The sequence below is a fragment of the Peromyscus eremicus genome, chromosome 8a (genome assembly GCF_949786415.1).
Source record: "Peromyscus eremicus chromosome 8a, PerEre_H2_v1, whole genome shotgun sequence".
NCBI classification, from domain to species: Eukaryota; Metazoa; Chordata; class Mammalia; order Rodentia; family Cricetidae; genus Peromyscus; species Peromyscus eremicus.
This window is the reverse complement of record NC_081423.1, coordinates 44,778,852-44,802,286: the sequence shown is the minus strand read 5'-3', so window position 1 is coordinate 44,802,286 and position 23,435 is coordinate 44,778,852. Positions and strand designations below refer to the sequence as shown.

Below are 23,435 nucleotides of genomic sequence, written 5' to 3'. Positions count from 1 at the left end.
ACCTCTGTCTCTTTCCCTGACTACACACAGCTGTTAAGCCCCCTCTAACTGCCATTTCTAGAATTCTCTGAGTCATAAACTACTCCGCAGATGAGTCAGATTAACTCTGCTTCTCTGAAGGAAGAATGTGTGAGGTCCATACTTGGTTTCTCCTCCTCCTCCTCCTCCTCCTCCTCCTCCTCCTCCTCCTCCTCCTCCTTCTCCTCCTCCTGCTCCTCCTCCTCCTCCTCCCCCTCCCCTCCTGTCCTCACTTCATACATACTAGGCAATGTCTTATCATTGAGCACATCCCCAGCCTCTTGAATGCATACAGTCCTGCACTTGGAACGGTTTTCATGGGTTTTTCAACTTTCCAGTATGTAAGGAGGACATTTGTCCAGTAGAAACCACACTTGGAGTTTGGGCTTTGGGTTCTTCCTGGGTTAGAGACCTGCTGCCCACAGCCCACTCCGAGCTGCTCCCAGTCAGCCCACAGTCAGGGTGAGACCGTCCCCACACACAGAGCGCTTTGTTGTTAGCGTTTCATGAGAAACCCGCACACAGTCAACACTTCACTACAAAACAGTATGAGTTAGATGGTTCTGCCCAACTGTCTGCCGATATAAGTGTTCTGAGCACATTTAAGGCAGTTTGGGTGGATTTAATGCTTTTCTCACTTAGGACATTTTAAACTTACCATGAGTTTATCTGGTTGGAACACCATCATATGTTGAGGGGCCTTTGCAGATGGCTCTTCATTTTCTGCTCATGATGACGACAATTCCCTAAGACTTTAAATGGGTGTTTGTTTGCACTGGTTACCCCCAGTTTAAGTGGGAAGCAGATCTACAGAGGTCCTCATGTTGCCCTGCCAGAGGTGGACCTTGGATGACTCAGGTTTTAGTCTTCTGTTTGTTTACTGTTGTATACACAACATTTGACTTAGGACCTGGCACATAATTTAATCTTAAGAACTCTCTGGTCGGGGGAGATGATTCAGTCACTAAAGTACTTACTGTACAAGAAGAAGACTCAAGTTCTATCTCGAGAGCCCATGTAAAAAAAGTGGGGCCCAACATTGAACGTGTAGTGGAGACCAGGGGCCTCGAACCACACCAGTGACTCTTTGCAATGAACACTGGCAAGTAGAGATGTATGGACAAAGGAGTGTACAGTGTGACTTGTTGGGCCACACTGCAGCTTCCTTGATGAGATTTTTAATTCCTTCCCCTCTTTTTAAAAAATTTTTTATTACTTTATTTTCCTTATTTTATTTTCTTCCTTTTTTTTTCTCTTGAATTTTGTTTGATTGCGGGGGTAGATGGGGTGGAGAGCAGATGCGAAGGGATAGGGAATGAATGGGATCAAGATACATGATGTGAAAAACACAGAATAAATAAACAAATTAATTAATTTTTTAAAAAAAAGTTGGACACAGTAACACACATCTGTAATCCCAGTGCCCAGAAGGCAGAGACTTCCAGAGGATCCCTAGGAGTTGCTGGCTAGCTAGTCTAAATGAACTGTTGAGCTTAGGTTGTGTTAGCTAGCTAATATTGTCAGCTTGACAGGGTGTTGATGGTCTCCGGGCCGAGACACGGGATTTTCTAGGTTGGGTACATTGAGGTAGTGAGGGAAATAGTTGGAAGTCTTTTCTATCAAAGGACTGATGAGGGGAATGGAACCTTCACAGTGTGACCCTGTAACCTCCCCCTCCTTGTAAAACTTTGTTTACACTGAAGTCTTGTGACATTCTCAAAACTCGATGGGCCGGGACAGGGGACCCTTTCCCCCAGCTCCTTCATTTTCTTAGCACCAATTTTTTAAAATTAGCCAACCTTCAAACGCTGCAAGTTCAGACCCCAGCCAGTGGGGAAAAGACACAGTGCCCTCCAGGATAAAAGTCTAGCACATTTCCTGTTCAGGGTGCTTGCTCCTGGATCAAAGCTGCGCTTGCCCGGTTTAGCAGTAGTAAACACTGCCTCCCGAATTACTTTCACTTTGCCCATGTGTGTAGTATCAATGGCGACCTTGGATCCCAGATTTAATTTCCAACAGATGGGGAAATCCACCATAACTGCTGGACCACATGAAACAGAGAGAGAGCGCTGAGCACCAGCACTCATTGCCCATCACTTCCTGACTGCGGACCAGAACAGAAGCGTGACCAGCCACTTCTGTTCCTGCCACCAAATCTCCCCCGGCATGGCGGACGGTATCTCCAGAACTGGGAGCCAAAACAAACTTCACCACATCGATCTTATCGAGGATGTTATTGCATCAGTGAGACAAGTAATTATACACCCTACTCCAGAAACAAGATGAGAGACCTTGAGCAAGTTACCAGCACTTGACCTCTACCCTGCACGTGGATGCTTGTGATAACTTGCATGCACAAACATGTATACATACAAACGTGCACACACATTGAAAGAAAACCTCTGAGATGGCTCAGCAGGTATAAGCTGTTGCTGCACAAGCCTGAGACCCTGAGTTCCACCCCCAGAACCCACAGAGGAAGGAGAGAACCAACTCCTGAAAATTGTCCTCTGATCTCCACATATACATTATGACACTCGTGTGCCTCCAATCACACACAGGTTACACACACACACACACACACACACACATACACACACAGTGTTTGTGTCTCTCTGTCATCACCCCGCCCCCTCTGACTTATCCCTGTTGTCTTTTGTGGTGCTTGGGATGAACTCTCCAGAGAGATCCCACATTTCTGCCAATCTGGAAGACAAAACCCTTCATGTGACCTCTGCACCGCCATCATCTAGTCCGGTGACTGCAGAGCTTCCAGCCTCATGAAACCTGAAACCGCAGCCTGTTCCCCATAGCCTAGCCCCTTCTGCTGGAATGGAAGGTGGGTTGATTCCTTGCTCTGACTCCATCCTCTCACACAGCCAGTTCTGACTCAGAGCATCCTGGCTCCCTGTGCTTACAGCGCCTTACCATACCACAGAGCTGTGCCCTATGCTCTGGAGCCTAGGCTGTGTCTCTGGAAAGTCAAGGTAGGGCTGGTGCTGATCTGTGGGGTCCTGCCTCCTCCAGCCTCTAGCCACTCCTGAATTCCTCAGCTCTCCCACCAGCTCTAGCTTCCAGCCAGAGCATCTGGCTCAGGTTCTGTGCCAGAGCTCCCTCTTAGGAGTGACAGCCAGCACCAGAAGGCAAAGGCTGGGAAGTCTCGGAGGACGCAGACAGGGCCTCCAGCCAGACCAAGAATGAAGGGAACACGGGAGGAAAAGGAACCCTTCACCTGTGACTCTTGTCCTCTGAGAGTCAAGAATTCATCACCGTTGACAGAATTTGCTATGAGGATCGCCCGGAGAAACAACATTCTTTTTGTGTAGAGATATTTCAAGTAAGCATCTTAAATAGCAATGAATCATGCTTATGTCAAAGTATGATATTTGAGTTAACCTCACTCCTTTCCCAGTTAAAAGCCAGTAGCTTTCCGAGACTTTTACAAATGAAAATGAAGTTATGAACTTGTTTACAGTCAAAACATTTATCTTCACTCCCTTTTTTTTTTCCAAGACAGGGTTTCTCTGTGTAGCTTTGCTCCTTTTCTGGAACTCACTTGGTAGCCCAGGCTGGCCTCAAACTCACAGAGATCCACCTGGTTCTGCCTCCTGAGTGCTGGGATTAAAGGTGTGCGCCACCACCGCCCGGCTCTTCACTCCCTTGAAACTAGTATGGGAAGCATTTCTTCAGTGCTTATGTCCTATGGTTTGAGTTTATCAGCCTGTGTTTCTGTTCAGCATAACTCTGAAAAAACCTAGGATCTCTATTGGAAAGAAAGAAAGGAAGTAAGTAAGAGAGAGAGGGAGGGAGGGTGTGTGTGTGTGTGTGTGTGTGTGTGTGTGTGTGTGTGTGAGAGAGAGAGAGAGAGAGAGAGAGAGAGAGAGAGAGAGAGAGAGAGAGAGAAAGAGAGAGAGAGAGAGAGAGAGAGAAGTCTAGCCATGGTGGCACACACTTTTAATCCCAGCACTCAGGAGGCAGAGGCAGGAGGATCTCGGCCTGGTCTACAGAGTGAGTTCCAGGCAAGCCTGAGCTATCTATCTCAAATAAAATGAAATAAAATAAATAATTAGCAGGTCATGATGGCGCACACCTCTAATCCCAACACTCAGGAGGCAGAGGCAGGCAGATCCCTGAGTCTGAGACCAGCCTGGCCTACAAGTAGAGTTCTAGGACAGCCAGGGCTACACAGAGAAACCCTGTCTCAAAAACAAACTAACGCCGGGCGGTGGTGGCGCACGCCTTTAATCCCAGCACTTGGGAGGCAGAGCCAGGTGGATCTCTGTGAGTTCGAGGCCAGCCTGGGCTACCAAGTGAGTTCCAGGAAAAGGCGCAAGGCTGCACAGAGAAACCCTGTCTCGAAAAACCAAAAAAAAACAAAAAAACAAAAAAACAAACAAACAAACTAACAACAACAACAACTAATAAATAATAATAATAATAAAAAGAAAAGAAACCGGGGTTGGGGATTTAGCTCAGTGGTAGAGCGCTTGCAAGGCCCTGGGTTCGGTCCTCAGCTCTGGGGAAAAAAAAAAAAGAAAAGAAAAAAAGGGGTATAGTTTAGTAGGTACAATGCTTACCTGGCATTCTGGATTCCAGCCCCAGCACCCCTTAGCTGGGCAAGGTAGTGCATGCCTGTAATCCCAGCACTCGGGAGGCAGAGGTTTAAGATCAGCCTCAGGGATTCAAGGTTGGCTTGAATTTTCATGGCGTACATGAAACTCTGTCTCAGAAAAAAGAAAGGAAAGAAGGAGGGAGGGAAGGAAAAAAGAAAGAAAAGAAGAAAGAATGAAAGAAAGAAAGAAAGAAAGAAAGAAAGAAAGAAAGAAAGAAAGAAAGAAAGAGGAGGAAAGGAAAAACGAAAGAAAAGAGTACAACTTCAGAAATCACTAAAATCATACATGTGGCTACTGTTAAGACTTTTAGGTGGGTTCTCTCTTGAGGAGCCCATACTCACACTTGTAGTGTGTAACCTTAGCACTCCTACACTGAGGTCGGAGGCAGATGGGATAATGCTGGAAACTCTCCAGCCAGCTAGCCTGGAGTACACAGTCTTGCTGCAAAAAAGAAAGACCCTGCCTCGAAGGAGGCAGAAAGTGAGAACCAACACTCAGTTGTCCTCTGAGCTCCGTGCACGTTCTATGGTACACGTATATATCATCACACATACACACACAAATATATATGCATACACATATATACGCACGTATACACACATACATACATACACATACTGCCTCATACACACACACACCACCAACACCAACACCAACACCAACACCACCAACAACAACACTTCCACCAACAAACCCTTTCTCAAACTCTAGCTCTGTTTCACCCTAGCTGGGCCTGAAACCTTTTTCCACTGTGCAGTCAGAACCCAGCTCTCCCTAAGGGGAGGCCTCTGACCTTGGGCTGCTGAGGCACTGTGGAGCTGTGTCTCTGGCTCCTGCTCCAGCTGCTGCCGACATGTCTGGGTTCTTTTCACCCTCAACAGGTAAAGGTGCTTGCCACCAAGTCTGACAACCTGAGTTTGAGCCTAGAACCCACGAGTTGGAAAGAAAGGACCAGGTCTTGAAAGTCAGCCCCTGAGCCTCCACACAGAAACACAGGCTGATAAACTCAAACCATAGGACATAAGAACTGAAGAAATGCTTCCCATACTAGTTTCAAGGGAGTGAAGAGCCGGGCGGTGGTGGCGCACACCTTTAATCCCAGCACTCAGGAGGCAGAACCAGGTGGATCTCTGTGAGTTTGAGGCCAGCCTGGGCTACCAAGTGAGTTCCAGAAAAGGAGCAAAGCTACACAGAGAAACCCTGTCTTGGAAAAAAAAAAAGGAGGAGTGAAGATAAATGTTTTGACTGTAAACAAGTTCATAACTTCATTTTCATTTGTAAAAGTCTCGGAAAGCTACTGGCTTTTAACTGGGAAAGGAGTGAGGTTAACTCAAATATCATACTTTGACATAAGCATGATTCATTGCTATTTAAGATGCTTACTTGAAATATCTCTACACAAATTTTTTTTTTTTTAAATATGGAACGCTTCACGAATTTGCGTGTCATCCTTGCGCAGGGGCCATGCTAATCTTCTCTGTATCGTTCCAATTTTAGTATATGTGCTGCCAAAGCGAGCACGAGAAAAAAAAATTAAAGAACCCAGTTCCATTCAGTCGTCATCTGAAGTAGAGAACTCACTGAGTGAGACTTTGGGTCAAACTCCAGTCACCACCCGAGGTTGGAGAAAACTGCAAGTCTTCGGAGATTGCTCTACTAGGTCAGGAAGTCAGCTGAGAATCTGGCCCCACACCTAGCCTCCATGTGGTGGTTTGAACCAGAATGACCCCTGTAGGCTCAAATATTCAAATACTTGGGCCCCAGTGAGTGGACCTGGAATGTTAGGGTCAGATGAGCTGGGAGAGGACGGGTCCCGGAATGGCTGATTAAAACAACAATCCACAAATGGCAGTTAAGACTCCAACCTTGGCATAAGCAAGAGGCTAAGCCTAGAGAAAGTGTCACTACCCACTTCCTGTTTCCTTTGTGCAGTGGTGCCTGGTGGAGAGTCAAATGAAGCAGCAGAGTCTCGAGGGTATCTCACAGTGGGAGGAGCCCCCGTGAAAGGCTTACTAGAAAGTGCTGTAGTTTTGTTTTTTCCTGTTGCTGTGATAAAAATACCCTGACAAAAAGCAACTTAGAGGAGAGAGGTATCGAAGACTATTGGGGTCTAGCCCCTCTATAGTCTTCTCCCAGGGTTCCAGAAGAGATGCTACCAGCAGCGAGCACTAATTAATCTGAGGGATACTGAATGAATCTACGTACACAAAACTCTTTAGTCCATTCACTTTACTCTTCTAAGTAAAAATCTCTCCACACAGCTTCAGTTCTGTTCTCATCCGTAGCTCCTCTCTCTCCTTTCCTCCTGTCCTTCCATCTTCTTCGTTCCATCTTTGTTCTCCCTCCTCTCTCTCATCCAGTTTAAATACACATACAATCCGAAATTCTCTGGCTCTGTGCCACTTTCTACTCAGGTGGGGCAAGTCTGCTCGGTAGCTAGAAAGCCTGGGTCATAGCTTGATGCACCTAGTATATGAAAGCCCTTTTAAATTAATTGAGTTAATTCTGAGTTAATTGCTAAAGGGGAATTTAGAGATGCCACTTGGGCTATGGAAGAAAGGGTTAAGCTTAATTTACACAAGAAGTGAAGGTTTGTACCTAATATCCGCTTGGCCTTGGCCATTGTCTCCATAAGGATATTTACCTTAATTCAGGAGACTAGCAGGTGGTCTGAAATGTTTATCTGTCTGCAGTCTGTCCTTGGAATTGAGAAATATCTCAGATAAAATGCTTTTGTCCTGAGATGGCCCTGGCCCTGGATACTTGCTAATGGAGATAATTACAGAAGGCAGATATCTGAGTCTAATGCTAAAAAGGGAAGACAAAAGCCTAGAAAAGTGAAGTTTTGCCTGTGTGACTGTTGTCAATACAGTTGGGTGAAGTATCCAAATACCTCAATTGTGCCCAATGAATGATCAAACACACTGTAAGAAGTTATTAGGAAAAAGAATCAATTGGGGAAGCTATAATAGCACATATGAAATTCATTGCAGGAAACAGCTGATATATACAAAAGCCAAATAACACCAATACTCTTTGAGCCTTGGCTTCCTCTGGAAAAAAAATCCTCGATTCTTCCAGGTATTAGCTTTGTCATAGTCAGCCAAATTCCTACTTCATATTTCTGTGGCTCACAACAGAAAGGGTTTATTAGTGAAATTCCAGTTTAGAGCACATCATTGCATGGAAGTCATAGCAACAGAAGCTTGAGATAGCTCTCGTATCACATTTATGTCAAGAGGACATAGAGAATGTATGAGTGCTCGTTTGCTTGCTTTCTTATGATTGGCTTGATTTCTACACTCTTACACAGTTAGAAACTCCCTGCCTAGGGAATGGTGCTACCCACAGTGGCTTGGGTCTTCCTGCCTCAATTAAGACACAACCATAGGCCAACCCACTGTAGACAATCCCTCATTGAGACCCTCTTTCCAGGTAATTCTAAGTTGTGTCCAATTGACAAGGATACTCATCACAAGCATTTTATATACCATGAGCCGGAGGTAGGGCACTCAGATTGGCAACACTGTGAGTTCTGAATCAGAGTTGGGAACGTGTAGGATTTTTCACTTCCTCCTTAACAAGAAGGCCCCAGCAGACAAAGGAACTGGCTGCTCTCATGCAAAAGACATAGCAGCTGTGTGGGCACCTGAGTCTTTGACAGCAGCCCCCATGAGGGACACAAAGCATGGGCTTTTGTGAGGCCATGTGCCAAGGGCAGTTGCCCTCCAGGAAAGCCTGTGCTGTTGCCACTGTCTGTAAGATTGGAGCCAGGAGCCTTAGTTGTAACCAGAATGCTGCTCACAGTAGCACACAGGTGTTTCTGATAACAGGGAGCTTCCTAGAATCTGGATACAGAAAGGTCCCCAAAGGCTCAACTGTTAAAAGCTTTAACCACAGGGTAGTACTACTGAGAGATGATGACATCTTTAAGTGTGGGGCTTAGGGGGCAACTTTGTGTCCTGGGGTTTCATGTTGTTGAGGGGTTAATAGGATTCTTGTCTCTTCTTGCTCGTTTGCTCTCTGGCCACAAGATGAGAAATTTCACCACAAGCTAGCTACCTGCCATTAACATCCAGCCCCTCACCGGAGACCTGAGAGCAATGGGCCCAGCAGAGTATGTGTGGGGACCTCCAAGCCAGGAGCTGTTGTTCAAGCTCCTCCCCAGGGGCTGCAAGCCACCTCCACTTCCTCCCAAGGTCCGAGACAAGCAGGATCCACCCAAGGTTCACACTGGGGAACCAATGGGGTTATTGGGCTTCCTTACAGAACATAGGTGAGGGGTTACCTACCAGGTGTGAGTGGTTCTCCCTTACAAGGCCACATCTGGAAAGCCTTTACCCAGCAGGACGAGAACTTCCCCATAGCCACATAGATGGAACTCCCCCTCCCCTGGTCCGTGGTCATCACCTGCCCCCCACCCCAAGCCGTGTACAATTGAGACAGAGTGACGTACAACAGGTGATAAGGCACGGCTGGACACTCAGATGAGGGTCTTGCAAACCTCCCCACCCCTCCATGAGAGAGTGTTAACAGTCAACAAGCCCAGGTGGGGTGATCTTTGAAAGGGGTACATCCCCTAAACGGTGGTGGTTTCTTGCCTTGGAGGACAGTCTCAGCTCCTGCATTCCTTCTGCCCCCCTCTTCTGCAAGGGTCCCTGAGCCATGGATGAGGTGGGACAGATGAATGACTGTATTTCTCCTGCTTCATTGAGGGCCTGCATCCTCATGTCATTCTGTTCACTCCTCCATCTCCAGAACATGGCGGTTGGTGAGTCTCATGTGTATTTCTCCTACTACAAAACACAAGTGAGGGTGAGGACAAGAAGCGGGAAATGGAAAAGATCCAAACAGACCTAGGATTGTAAATACAAATATGGGGAAGCACTTTAGCTGGTTCATCATTCAGCCAATCAACAGCACTTGCTTCTCCACTGGGGCCCATACTTCCCTGGTCACAGTCATCTAAGTTCCCAGTACTGGATGTGAAGTGACTGGCCTTGAGACTAGTCAGAAAGATGCTTCTGTCATTAACTACTTGAGCTGCACATTTTGTCTGGCACCTCCGTCATAAAGCATGCAGATCCACAGCTGGGCAGGACTTCTGGCCTTAAGTCTCCCCATCATTCTTAGCAGCTTCTGGGACTGCAGGAACTAGCTCTCAGGGAGGGGACACGTTGGACCCAGTCCTAGCTTTATTTCTCCAAGTCGGCAGCCCAAACGTGAAACCTCTTCAGCAACAGGCTCTTACCATTCAGTTCTGGAATGCAACCAACAACTGTGGTGATGGTCTTTATTGTTTTAGGGGCTTCTAGGACCTCTGTGGTCAGCAACTCCTAGAGAGATTGCCCATTCTTAACACTGGGGTTCCCAGTTAACCACTTTATGGCTTCTGGGTGCATCTATTTTCACCCTTTGTGTTTCTTTAACATTGATAGGCACGGGGCATTGCAAACTTTCCCCTATCTGTTTGGTGGGTATCGCTTGTGCCTTACCCAACCATAAAGCTCCCACGAATTCCACAGCAACACCTGTTCGCTCCCTTTGTGAACTAATGTCCCATGCTGGCTTCTTCAGGTACACTCACATGTTTCTTAAATGAGTCTCCAAATCTCCACAACCCTAGGGTTAGCCTTGTGCTGTCCATATGTAACAAAACCTTTCTACACAGGCTGGGCAGAGCAGTGATCTGAAGTCTCATAATGAATAGTGAGTGGGACTGTGGAATAAGCCTGGCGAAGCACTTGGAAGTCCGTTATCGTCTGTTTTGAGCTGTGTCAGGTGATGACAGGAGTTCACTACTCAGGAGATACTGAAGTCAGCCATTAGCAAGGTCCAACAGTGCGGGAAGATTTTACCCGTTAGTATCAGTTTTTCCCTCCACAGATCCAGAGGTGGATCGGAGGCACTAGCCTAGCTCTCCCCAACTCTCAGTGGCTCTCTCTGAGCCATTTCACTTCCACACCCTGAAGCTCTTCCATGGAACCTCCCTGTATTTCCCCAGCTCCATGAGCTTGGTGGGGCTGTCTAGAGAGCCCAGCCCTGCTCAGGGCTAGTGGCAAATGAGGTCTGTCCTCTGCTGCACTTGCTGCTCAGACTGGTTTCTTGGGTCAGAGAGGTTCTGGGTTGGCATTGTGGGTGTAAGTACGGCTGTTGCCTCTCCACCCCATACACCTCGCTGCTGGGAGAGGTCATGGCTGGGCAAACCATTTCCACCCGTAGTATATCCTTTTTCAGGCAAGAAAGGTAGTCTGCTTGGTCTGGAGAGATAACTGCCCACCCCTGGGGCAGGCTTGATCTTTTGTATCTATGTTGTTTTATCCTGGATGCCTTCTGTGAACTGCTCTTCTGGCTTTAAGGCCTTCCAGCAGTTCACTAGCACAGAATCTGGTTTTCTGTCATCTTTTCCCCCCTTAGGAATTTGGGTTTGACACAAATTTTGCCGTAATTACCTTCAGGTCATAAACACAGACCTCTTCCTCTGTTTTACATTTCTCTTATCTCTAGGCAGCTCTCACTCTTTGCATGCTGGTCTAAGTCCTCCAAAGTCCTCCTTAATCCTCCAAAGCCTTTCCTACTCCACCAAAGGCCTCAGCCAAGCGGCTAAAGCCCCATGGCAGTCTCCAGGCCCTTGCTAATCAAGTTTTGAGTTTCTGATGAACACCGTCCTCTCAGGCCCGGGCATCATACATTTCTTCCCTCATACCTAGTTCCCTCAGTAATGCCTGTCCCTCCTCTACTGTCCTCCAGCCCCTGGTGTCTATGGGAACCTTAGCTGCTTGGTGACCAAGCATCCCTAATGGCTCCTGTGAACTAGTCCATCAAGGACTGGTTCTCCTTGTACTGCCTCAGGCTATGCAGCGTGTCTCAAGGAGGGGTGCGTGGTTATGTTGCTCATTTCTCTGCTTCTACAGCACTCACACTGGTCCTATCTGCCCCCACATCCCATAACCTCACAAGCCAGGCCCTGAGAGATTCTTTCATTGCTCGTTTAAAACTTTCCCCTAATTTCAGCTATTCTAGCATTGACTATTCTGACTATCGTGGTCTATCCCACTAGTGACTAGACCATTGCTAAGACCCCAGTCTGGATGCTGCTTCTTGGATTTTCCCTTTCTCTGTATCAAACGTTGGACTCATGGGGTATCTTTTATTGCTTCTGAGTCACCCCCACCCTCATCGCTACCTGACTCCTCCCATGGGTTCCAGGTTTGGAGGTCCCACAGATGGCTCTATATTACTGCCCTAATCTGGGTCATCTTCCCCTTTTGATCCCTTACATAAAAAAAAAAAAAAAAGCAGACTAAGGCCTCCATTTCTCTGTATCAAATTTGCCTGCTAAGTGGGAGGCCAGTGCTGAAGCCAGGCAGCCTCAGACCCCCTTTTCCTTGCATTTCCTCCCTTATACCTGCAGTGTCCCCCAAGCTGCCACCATATCAAATGGATCTCATATTACCCACAGCCAGGCCTGGGCCTCTGGCTGCAGGCTGACACCACCACCACCACCCACACACACACCCCGTACAATACTCCCAGCTTGTCTTGTCTGCTCTAGACATTCAGGGGTTCTCAAGGCATCCCCTTACTCTCAGAGCAGACCCCACTCATGAAGCAGGCCTGCCACTCTGTAGCTCCTGGAAGAAGATGTCCATCCTGGGTTCCCCCCAACAGACAGCCACTCCCCTGGTGCCCTCACCTCAGTTACATATCTCACTACTCTCTGTACTGTCCATGAATCTCCACTGTGACTCACTCTGGAACTGTGTGTTAAAATAAACATTTCCTCAATATGTTTTGTCAGGAATCTTGTAACATAACGAGAAAAGTAACTAATACAGGAGGCACCACAGAGCCTTCCATTATATCTTACAGCTAGCTAGCTACTCTTTTCTCATAACTGGTGATGGAGGGTACCCAGAATTCACTTCTCTCTCATTGTAGTTGGTTATGGTGAGCTATGACAGAGAATGTCCCTGTTACTCTTTTATCATAACTGTCATGGGAAGGGTCATCCTAGAAGAGCTTAGAAGACAGTGGTACTGAGAGCAATGTGGATTGTGGAGGCCCAGCTCAAGAGGGTTCAGTGCTGAATGATATCAGCAACTGGGCTAGAGACCATTCTTGTGATATTTTGACAAAAAAAAAAAAGTGGTTTTCTGCCCATGCCCTAAGAACTTGCCTTAGGCTCAATTTAAAATAATGTAAAGGACAATTCCCTTATCAGAGGAAATTTCAAAGCAGCCTAATATTGACTCTGTCATGTGGTTAGTAATCGCTCTTTTTTGTTTGTTTGTTTGTTTGGTTTTTTGAGACAGGGTTCCTCTGTGTAGTTTTGTTGCTTGTTCTGGAAATCACTCTGTTGACCAGGCTGGCCTCAAACTCACGGAGATCTGCCTGGCTCTGCCTCTGGAGAGCTGGGATTAAAGGCGTGCACCACCACAGCCCAGCAGTAATCATTCTTAATGCAGGTCTAAAATGAAAAAGAGTAGATGGGACAGAAAGAAACGCCAAATGGAGAGTTTGAAGAGTAAAAGAGTACCAAGAAAGTTGATGTTAGAGACATGGCTTGTGCTGAAAGGGATAAAGAGATGAAGGAGAGATCTGATCTTCAGCAGGGAGAAAGGGAGGAGTCCCCTGAGGAAAGATCCCACCCAGCTGAGCTTCCAACACCGGGAAGTCCAGGCCTGAGGAACTTCCTCCTCCTCAAAAGCAGCAACGGACAAAAGCTGCTGCAAATGCGATGGATTGGAAGGCGGACTCTACTCCAAGCCACTGCTGAATGTGACAATGTCACCTGCTTCTGGTTCTAGAGTCAGGAAGGATACAGGAGTAAGCTGGCTGTGGAATCTTCCCCTACTATTTCAGAGAGCCTCTGAGGCCAAGTGTGTGTCAGGGAGTCTCTGCGTGGAGGCCCTGAGAGGCCGTTTCCTGAGGCTGTGGAAGTGCAGTTTGAGTTGCACTGGAGACCCCAGGATGTTGAAGATGTCAAAGCTATGAGACGTCTGCCAGGGAGAGCTCCTCACAGCGAATGGAACCAACCCAAGAGAAAAAACGTGTGTTGCAGGCAGCGAGGCTGTAAGATGGAGCCATCTAAGCCCTTGGGCATCAGACACTTACTACAGAAGGTAATGTTTATCCTCAGCCACTGTCAACAGCTGTGACTACCCACAGTCCTGCACAAGACTGGGCCCATTAATTTTCTATCATGGATGTGGGAGCGGCTTGTAAGGTCCCACTCCAGCTCCTCCTCAAGGATTCTATAGGTACTTAACAGTTGTTGAGAGATTTTTCTTCAATGGTATAGCCGCCCATAAGCCGCCTACACTCCTGTAAATTACTCTGCCCACGCTACTGTAAGTAGCCCCAATTAAACTCAATAATTCACCAAGCTACTTGGGTGAAATTGTTTGTATGTGTGGTTGTGTGTTGTTTGCTACTGATGTCCTATTTGGGGTGAGCAGATGTTTGCTCACATAGAACACGGTCATGGGGCCTGGGAAGCAGGGAGAGGGGAACAGTTACCATCGTGTTTCCTTGTATCTTTTATGTTTATTTATTATTATTATTTTGTTGTTGCTGTTGTTGTTGTTTTAAGACAGGGTCTCTCTACATAGCCCTGTCTGACTTGGAACTCACTCTGTAGACCACCAGGCTGGCCACCTACAGAGATCTACCTGCCTCTGCCTTCCAAGTGCTGGGATTAAAGGCCTGTACCACCTTGCCTAGCTCGTCTATTATATCTTATAGTTAACCTATTATCATAGTTCATCATGAGGGATACTGTAGTGAATCCCCTTATATCTTATAGCTAGTTGTTCTTTTATCATAGTTGGTTAATGGGGTGTGCATCACAGAGGCTTCCCATACATCTTTATAGTTAATCTTTTATTATGGTTCAAAATGTAGGGGGGGTGTACCACACAGCCTCCCTTAAATCTTGCAGCTAGTTTCTCTCTCATCATATAGCTGGTGATGGCAGGTGTCATGGAGCCTTCCCTTACATCTCGTAGCTATCTATCATCATTCTTTAATCATAGTTGTTCCGGCAGGCGACTGAAGCTTATGTCTCACACAAGCACACCCTCTACTGGTGGCCAGTCGCTACTGACTATTTTGACTATTTCTACTTTTCTGTTGTCACCTGGCTTCTGTGACTGCCATCCTCAAGAGGCAGTCTATCCCCCAGACCTTCTTGAAAAAGTGGCTCAGTCCTAAAGTCACCCAGACCAAAATCCAAACAAAGAGCTCAGAAAGAGAAACTCCGTATTAACAGGACCGGAGGTGAGTGTTGAACCCATAGCGAGTCTCACCAAAACTCAGAACTTACATTCACAGACCACAGTGTGCTCATAGGGTAGTGCTCCCAAAGTAAAAGACATCGAAATTTGTAAAGACACTGTAAGAAGTCAGTCCTGTTTTTTGAGGGTTTTTTGTTTGTTAGTTTGTTTTGTTTTTTTCATGGTCACTGACAATAATCTAAATTTGAAATAGTTTAAAACACAACACTTGAAGGTATTGCTGAGTTTCAGTGCGTCTCAACCACAGAGAGATTCTTTAAAGTCACCCAGTTTTGTTTGCCTGTTTGTTTGAAATAAGGTCTCTTGTAACTCAAGCTGGCCCCAAACTCACGGATTCTCCTGGCTCTACATTTCCATTATTGGGATGTGTAGGCTTCTGTCATAACACACAGCTCTAAAAGTTAGAAATAATCTCCACGTCAAACAAAGGAACACACATCAACAGCAAAAGTATCTTGGCAAGGCAATTCTTTTTTTTTTTTTTTTTTTTTTTTTTTTTACAAAATGAGTCAGGACCCAAACCCGGGTAGCAACACACAGGAGCCAATGTGGTTCTTTTTATCCCTGATGTAGGTGGAGATTGTATCTTGTCCAGTTGGTGGGAACTCCAGTTCACAATCTGATGCAATTAGCTAATCAGTAGAAAAGGGGAGGGGAAGGCTCAGGAGATATGAGCCTTACCAGGCTAACTTCCTGTGGTGAAAACAACAGAAACCCCAAACCAGGTTTCTCACTTAAAGACTTGTATTAGCTACTTTTCTGTTGCCGTGATAAAACACTATTACCAAGCAACTCATAGAAGGAAGGGTTTATTTGGGCTTACAGTTCCAGAGGGGTAAGAGTCCATCACCATCACAGTAGCAGGCAGGCATGGTGACTGGAGCAAGGATACTGTGAGCCTGGACCACGAGCATGGAACAGAGAGAACAACTGGAAAGGATGCAAATCTTCAAACTCTCTAGGCCCACCTCCAGTGACATACTTCCTCCAACAAGGCCACATCTTCTAAACCTCCCCAAACAGGGCCACCATTTGGGGGACAAGTGCTCAAATACGTGAGCTTCTGGTGGACATCTCACTAGAACCACCACAGGAACTCACATTTCTGTGGCAAAGCGAAACAAAATCTCAAATCCAGGATTTATGCTGTGTGTGTGTGTGTGTGTTTCATCTTCTTCATTTTACTAAAACCAATTCATTTTTGCGCTTTTATTTTTGAAATGACCCAATTCATTTTTGCGCTTTTATTTTTGAAATGACGTAGGTTGAATTATGGGTTTGTGGCTCAGAATGTGATTGCTACTGTCACCCTGGACTCCCATAAGCTAAAGAGAACCACATAGCCAGGTGTGGTGGTAGGTGCTTATAGTTGCAGAACTTGGAAGGCTGAGGCAGGGGATCACGAATTTGAGACCTAGCCAGACTTTATCCCAAAAAGGGCGGTATTAACTTACATTTCTGTCACATACAGTAGTGTCGGGTAGCTGGGGTGGCCTCCTTCCCAAAGCCGTGGACACTTTGCTTCTCTCTCCTGGGACCTGATGCTCACAGAGAGTGTATACAGCAGAAGGCAGGGGTGGCCATGTGCCCTGGCTCCTCCTTCCTGAATCCCTGGCTCTACCCTGGAAACCTGGTACTCTGTGGGGTTCAGCTAGAGCAAATTATACACTAAACATAGCCTTTCACGTGGGCCAGGGATTCAGAGTGGGACCTCAGTGATACTAGAACCAGGGCTTGGCACTGCCTTATGGGTGTACATGCTAGATAGTTTTATGTCAACTTGATACAAGCTAAAGTCATTTGAGAGGAGGGAACCTCAATTAAGAAAATGCCTCCATAAGATCTGGCTATAGGCAGCCTGGAGGTGGTGGTACATGCTTTTAATCCCAGCACTTGGGAGGCAGAAGCAGGCAGATCTCTGTGAGTTCAAGGCCAGCATAGTCTACAAAGTGAGTTCCAGGACTGCCAGAGTAACACAGAGAAATCCTGTCTCGAAAAACTAAAATAGATAGATAGACAGACAGACAGGCAGGCAGACAGACAGACAGACAGACAGACAGATAGATATAGATAGATAGATAGATAGATAGATAGATAGATAGATAGATAGATAGATAGATAGAAATCAGACTGTAGGGAAGCCTGTAGGCTGTAGGGCATTTTCTTAATTAATGAGTGATGGAGAGGGCCTAGTCCATTATGGGTGGTGCCATCCCTGGGCTGGTGGTCCTGGGGTCTGTAAGAAAGCTGGAGAGATGACTCAGTGGTTAAGAGCACTGGTTGCTCTTTCAGAGATCCTGAGTTTAATTCCCAGAAACCACATGGTGGCTCACAACCATCTCTAATGGGATCTGATGCCCAAAAAGACAGAGCACTCATACACATAAATAAATAAATCTTTAAAAAAAGAAAGAAAAGCCGGGCGGTGGTGGCGCACGCCTTTAATCCCAGCACTCGGGAGGCAGAGCCAGGCGGATCTCTGTGAGTTCGAGGCCAGCCTGGTCTCCAAAGAAAGTTCCAGGAAAGGCGCAAAGCTACACAGAGAAACCCTGTCTCAAAAAACCAAAAAAAAAAAAAAAAAAAAAAAAAAGAAAGAAAGAAAGCCATGAGGAGCAAACCAATAAGTAGCACCGCCGCCCATGACCTCTGCATCAGCTCCTGACTCCAGGTTCCTGCCCTGTTTGAGTTCCTGCCCTGACTTCCTTTGGTGGTGAACAGCAATGTGGAAGTGTAAGCCTAATAAATTCTTTTTTTCCCAACTTGCTTTTTGGTCATAGTGTCTCATCACAGCAATAGAAACCCTGACTACGGCAGTGTGTCTGTTCATTATTATGATGTTTTAACCCTGATAGAGCAATGTAGAGAGCTAATAGATGACCTAACAGGAGAATTAGGTCATCTATTAGCACACCTGTAATCCCAGCACTTGGGAGGCAGAGGCAGGTGGATCTCTGTGAGTTTGAGGCCAGCCTGGTCTACAGAGCTAGTCCAGGACAGGCTCCAAAGCTACAGAGAAACCCTGTCTCAAGAACCAAAAACAAACAAACAAAATCCTATTAGTTTACACTAGTCTGTTAGATTATTCAAATCTGGGCATGCAGACCAGCCCAAGTTAAACTGGGTCGGGAGTAGACACCTCCATGTTTGTATCCCTCCACCACATCCACAGCTGAGTGAGAACTATGTAAAAAAAAAATCTGGAATACAATTATTTAAAAAGGTACACTGTGGGCTGGAGAGATGGCTCAGCAGTTAAGAGCACTTGCTGCCCTTGCAGAGGATCTGAGTTGGGTTCCTAGAACCTATGTTGGTCCACAGGCTCACAGTCATCTATAACGCTAGGGCTTTGATGCCCTCTTCTGGCCTCTGCAGGCACCTGCACACACACACACACACACACACACACACACACACACACACACACACGCATACGTACTAAAAAATATCTTTTAAAAAAATACAACAGAGTAGTAGGGCATGGTGATACACACCTTTAATTCCAGCACTCTAAAGACAGAGGCAGGCAGATCTCTGAATTCTTGGCCAGCCTGGTCTACAGAGTGAGTAACATGCTAGATGGAGATACATAGTGAGACTCTCTCAAAACAACAAGAACAATCCAAAGAATCATTCCTGAGTGGGTGGGCCATGCTTTGACTGGGTAGTTTCTGTTCCATGCCCTACCCTGTGGGTCCCCTTCTATTCCCAGACCCTCCCCACTGCAGAGGCCAAGGCCCTGGGGCAGAAAGTCAAGCCTAGTAAGAACATGAAACAAAATAAGGAGATAAGATTGTATTGAATTTGGATTTCAGGCAAAGAAACAGAAGGAAGAAAAGGAGGAGGTGGAGGAGGCCTGAGGCCCCAGACACTGAGCTCTGACGGCAGTGGGGAGCAGGCAGAGTCAGAGGTCTTCGCTGGAGGTGTGACTGTGGGATGGTGTTACCTCTTTGGAGGGCAGTTTTACAGCCTGCTGCAGCACCTCCCTCTACTGTTGGAGAGAGGGACTTTATGGGGGTCAGTTAAGGTAAAACAAAGTCACAGGATCATGGGATTAGTGCTCTCCTCTCTCCCCTCCCCACCCCTTCCCTGTCACCTCCCTTCCCCTCTTTCTCCCATGGGAGCACCTGTGGATCAGGCAGTGATCACTGAGCCAAAAGGAAAGAATCGGCTTGAAACCTGCTTTACGAGTCCCTTTGACATTGGAAAGCTAGAACCCAGAACTGTGAGAAACAGTGTCTGTTGTTTCACCTGCCCCGTGTGGGGTTTGACAGGCAGATCATCACTAACTAAACACACTCTTACCATATGGCCCAGCAAGCTCAGCCCTTGGTATCTGCCCAAATGAGCTGGAAATGTATGTCTACATTGAAAATGTATGCCCACACAAGAACCTGCACATGGATGTTTATAGCAGCTATGTCCACATTTGCCAAGCGGAGGAACAACCAAGATGTCCACTAGAAAGAGCATAAGTTAAAAAAAAAAAAAACAAACAAACCCAAAAACTGGTACATCCAGACAATGGGAATTATTCAGTGCTAACGAGAAATGAGCCAGCATGCCAGGAGGAGGCATAAGGAAGCCGACACACACATTGCACGTTGATTGCCATGTGAATGAAGCGCTTCTGAAAGGCTGTATACCAGATGATTCCAACAGCAGAATATTCTGGAAAATATGAAGTTACAAAGACAGTAACAAGATCAGTGGTCATCTGATCAGTACACAACCTACACGTGAACATGCATTCAATGTCCCACGATTCCTCCGAAGTGTTTATGGTTTGTTTCTGTCTTTCAAGTGAAAATAGGAGTCTATATGTTTTAAAAGGTCAGCGGTCACCAGAGGTTAGAGGTTAGAGGGAGGAACAGGCAGAGACTTGCACAGTAGTAGAATTGCTCCCTGGGCTACTGCAATGATGGTCACCTGTCACTCTGCACCCACAGAATGCTCTGCAGGAAAGAGCTCCAAGATAAACCATAATTATATTTAACCATTACAGATGGTCCCTAAATTCTTTCCCAAAGGGAAACATAGACAACATCAGCCTTTCTCCTAAGGTGCCAATGACAGTCTGAAGCAAGATCCCATCAAAGTCCACTTTGGGGACCCAATGAGTTTATTGGGCTTTCTCACAGAGCATAAGTGAGGGGTGATTTACAGGGGTGTGGCTGCTCCTCCCCCAACAGACCACACCTGGAAAGCCTTTGCCCAGCAGGAATGAGGGCTTCCCTACAGCTGCCTACATGAAGCCCCCCTTCTCCTAGAGTTTCCTCAGCCTACATACTCTAGCCCCTCCCTGAGGCCATGTGCAATTAAGGGCAATCAGGAGTTACATACCGCAGGTGGTAGGGAGTGGCTGGGTACTCAGGTGAGGAGCTGGTGACCCTTCCCATACCTCCATGAGGGGATGTAAACAGTCAACAAGCCCAGCTGAGAGAGCCTTTTGCCAGCGGGCACAGCTGAACTCCCCAGGGTGGTGGTTACTTGGTTTGGAAGACAGTTCCTCACATCGCATATAAACATTTAATATAGCTCTTTCCTCCAGTTTCCACACGATCAAGGCACCACACTGAAGCAGAACATCTGTGATGACTAGTAGGCAGCCCACAAGAGATCAGGCCAAAAGACAGTCTCTCACAGGAGGCAGGGCTCACAAGGCCACTCCAGAATTTCAGTGGTTACATATTACAAGGAAATAACCGGCTGACTAATTTTGGGATCTTTTTTCTGTGTATTTTCTAAGAGTTTTAGATTTGTGGGTAGGGGTGGGGATGACACAAGGGCCTTTGTGCTGAAATACATACAGGAGGGCAGTGGTTCTCAACCTGTGGATGGCAACCCCTTTGGGGGGGATGCTGTGGGATGTTCTGTATGTCACATGTGTTGCTGATTAGTCAATAAATAAACACTGATTGGCCGTTGGCTAGGCAGGAAGTATAGGCGGGACAAGGAGGAGAATAAAGCTGGGAAGTGGAAGGCTGAGTCAGAGAGACACTGCCAGCCGCCACGATGAGAAACAGCATGTGAAGATGCCTGTAAGCCACGAGCCATGTGGCAAGGTATGGATTAATGGAAATGGATTAATTTAAGCTGTAAGAACAGTTAGCAAGAAGCCCGCCACGGCCACACAGTTTGTAACCAATATAAGTCTCTGTGTTTACTTGGTCGGGTCTGAGGCTGTGGGACTGGCAGGTGATAGAGATTTGTCCTGACTGTGGGCCAGGCAGGAAAACTCTAGCTACAGGGGGAGGGGGTGGTGGGGTGGGGTGTGTGTCACATATCAGATATCCTACATATCAGATATTTACATTACAACCCATAACAGTAGCAAAATTACAGTTATAAAGTAGCAACCTAATAATTTTATGGTTGTATGAAAGGGTCGCAGCATTAGGAAGGTTGAGAACCACCGTACCAGGGGAACCTGGAATGTTAAGCACACAGGGTTGTCCCTTCAAGGGAAGGAATGCAGAACCTGTTCTCCACCCGGAAGGCTGGAGCTGACATGCTTTCTAGCCTGGTGACCTTTGAGCGATCTATGTGGCTGGAGACTCTCCCGCACCAGACCCTCCCCACCTCCCCCAGACCCTTCTCATCAGCTTGTTTTCCTCAACCAGCATACGGAACCTGTCTATATGGAAGGCGCCGCATGTACTTTACAAAGAGTTTCAAGGCAGCCATATCTGTATTTAGCTTACTTTGTTCCCCAAAGAGATTTAAGTATGCATTGTTATGCAGGTGGGATTGAATTAATTAGTCATCACAAGAATAGTGTTCACCAGATTGCGCTGTTTAAACATGCCCAAAATAAACTCCTGAAGTTTGACCTGATCCTGGCTCCTGAGTTGTGTCGTGCTGAAAGGCCTTCTTGCCTCCTGCAGCTTGTGGCTTTGTCACCATGAAGGTCACAAAGACCCCGAATGTGTGTATGTGTGCGTGCGTACATGTCTGTGTAGGATGCACACACCCATGTGTGAATAGATGGAAGTCAGTGTCTTACTCTATAACTCTCCAACTTTTTTTTTGGTTTTTTCGAGCCAGGGTTTCTCTGTGTAGCTTTTGTGCCTGTCCTGGATCTCCCTCTGTAGACCAGGCTGGCCTCGAACTCACAAAGATCCTCCTGCCTCTGCCTCCCGAATGCTGGGATTAAAGGCGTGCGCCACCACTGCCCGGCTATAACTCTCCACCTTACTTTCTGAGATAAGGTTTCCCTGAACCTGGAGCTCCCCATCTCTGCTAGACTGGCTGGGCAGCAAGCACCTGGGCTCTCCATGTCTTTGCCTCTCCCAGCACTGGGGTTACAGACACACACCACCATGCCAGGCTCTTTAAAAAATATACTTATTTTATTGTATGTGTCTGTACGTCCACCATAAGCTTGCAGGAGCCCACAGAGGACAGAAGAGGCATTGGATCCCCTCGAACTGGAGTTCCAGACTGTTGTGAGCTGCCATGTGGGTGCTGGGAACTGATCTGGGGTCCTCTGCAGCCAGTGCTCTTAACTGTTGAACCATCTCTCCACCACCTGGGCATTTACACAGGTGCTTGAGATCCACATTCATGTGCTCACACTTGTGCAGCAAGCACATGTCAATCATTTCTTCAGTTCTTAGAGTTGGTCGTTGTTGGACATTTGGTTTAGATTGGTTTATGTTACACCTAGCCAGTTATGTGCCATGAGGAACGAGAGAGAGGGAGAGGGAGGGGGAGAGAGAACACTTACAGGTTTCAAAGATTTTAATAATTCACCACATAAGCAGGTTATTGATCAGTCGGGGCGGCAGGACAAGGACTTGGGAGCCTTGTTTCTCCTGATGGCTTCGGACAGGGGCAGAAGTGGGGTTTATAAGTACAAAAATCATAAACATTTGTTGTCAAATTACAGTTACAATTTTCACCAGTCAGAAGTTAAAGATTAGGGACTCTCCTTGTGTTTCCCACTGTAGCTCGAGTTTTCCTGCCTGGCCCACAGTCAGGACAAATCTATGTGACCCACCAGTCCCACAGCCACTCAGACCCAACCAAGTAAACACAGAGACTTATATTGCTTGCAAACTGTATGGCCGTGGCAGGCTTCTTGTTAACTGTTCTTATATCTTAAATTAATCCATTTCTATAAATCTATACCTTGCCACGTGGCTCGTGGCTTACCGGCATCTTCACATGCTTCTTGTCATGGCGGCGGCTGGCAGTGTCTCCCTCCGCCTTCCTGTTCTCTTAATTCTCCTCTCTGTTAGTCCTGCCTATACTTCCTGCCTGGCCACTGGCCAATCAGTGTTTTATTTATTGACCAATCAGAGCAACACATTTGACATATAGACCATCCCACAGCATCCCACTATTGTCAACCGACATGCAAGCCTTTCAGTCCAACCAATCACATTCATTTGTCCCTTCTGTCATTAGGAACAGCCATAATCAGCACACTAGAGCTGACTCTGTTGGGGTCGAAGGTGAGCCAGACCTGAGAGCAGGAGAGCTGACCCCATCTCCTGCCCCATAT

The 23,435-nt window shown here is 46.7% G+C and overlaps 1 non-coding gene across 1 annotated transcript; it reads right to left on the bottom strand.

The window, feature by feature from the left end:
* Positions 1–6,045: 6,045 nt before the first annotated feature.
* On the bottom strand, positions 6,046–6,152 carry LOC131918198 (U6 spliceosomal RNA). The gene has a single exon (XR_009380923.1). It is a non-coding gene; the product is annotated as a U6 spliceosomal RNA (small nuclear RNA).
* Between the last annotated feature and the right edge of the window lie 17,283 nt (positions 6,153–23,435).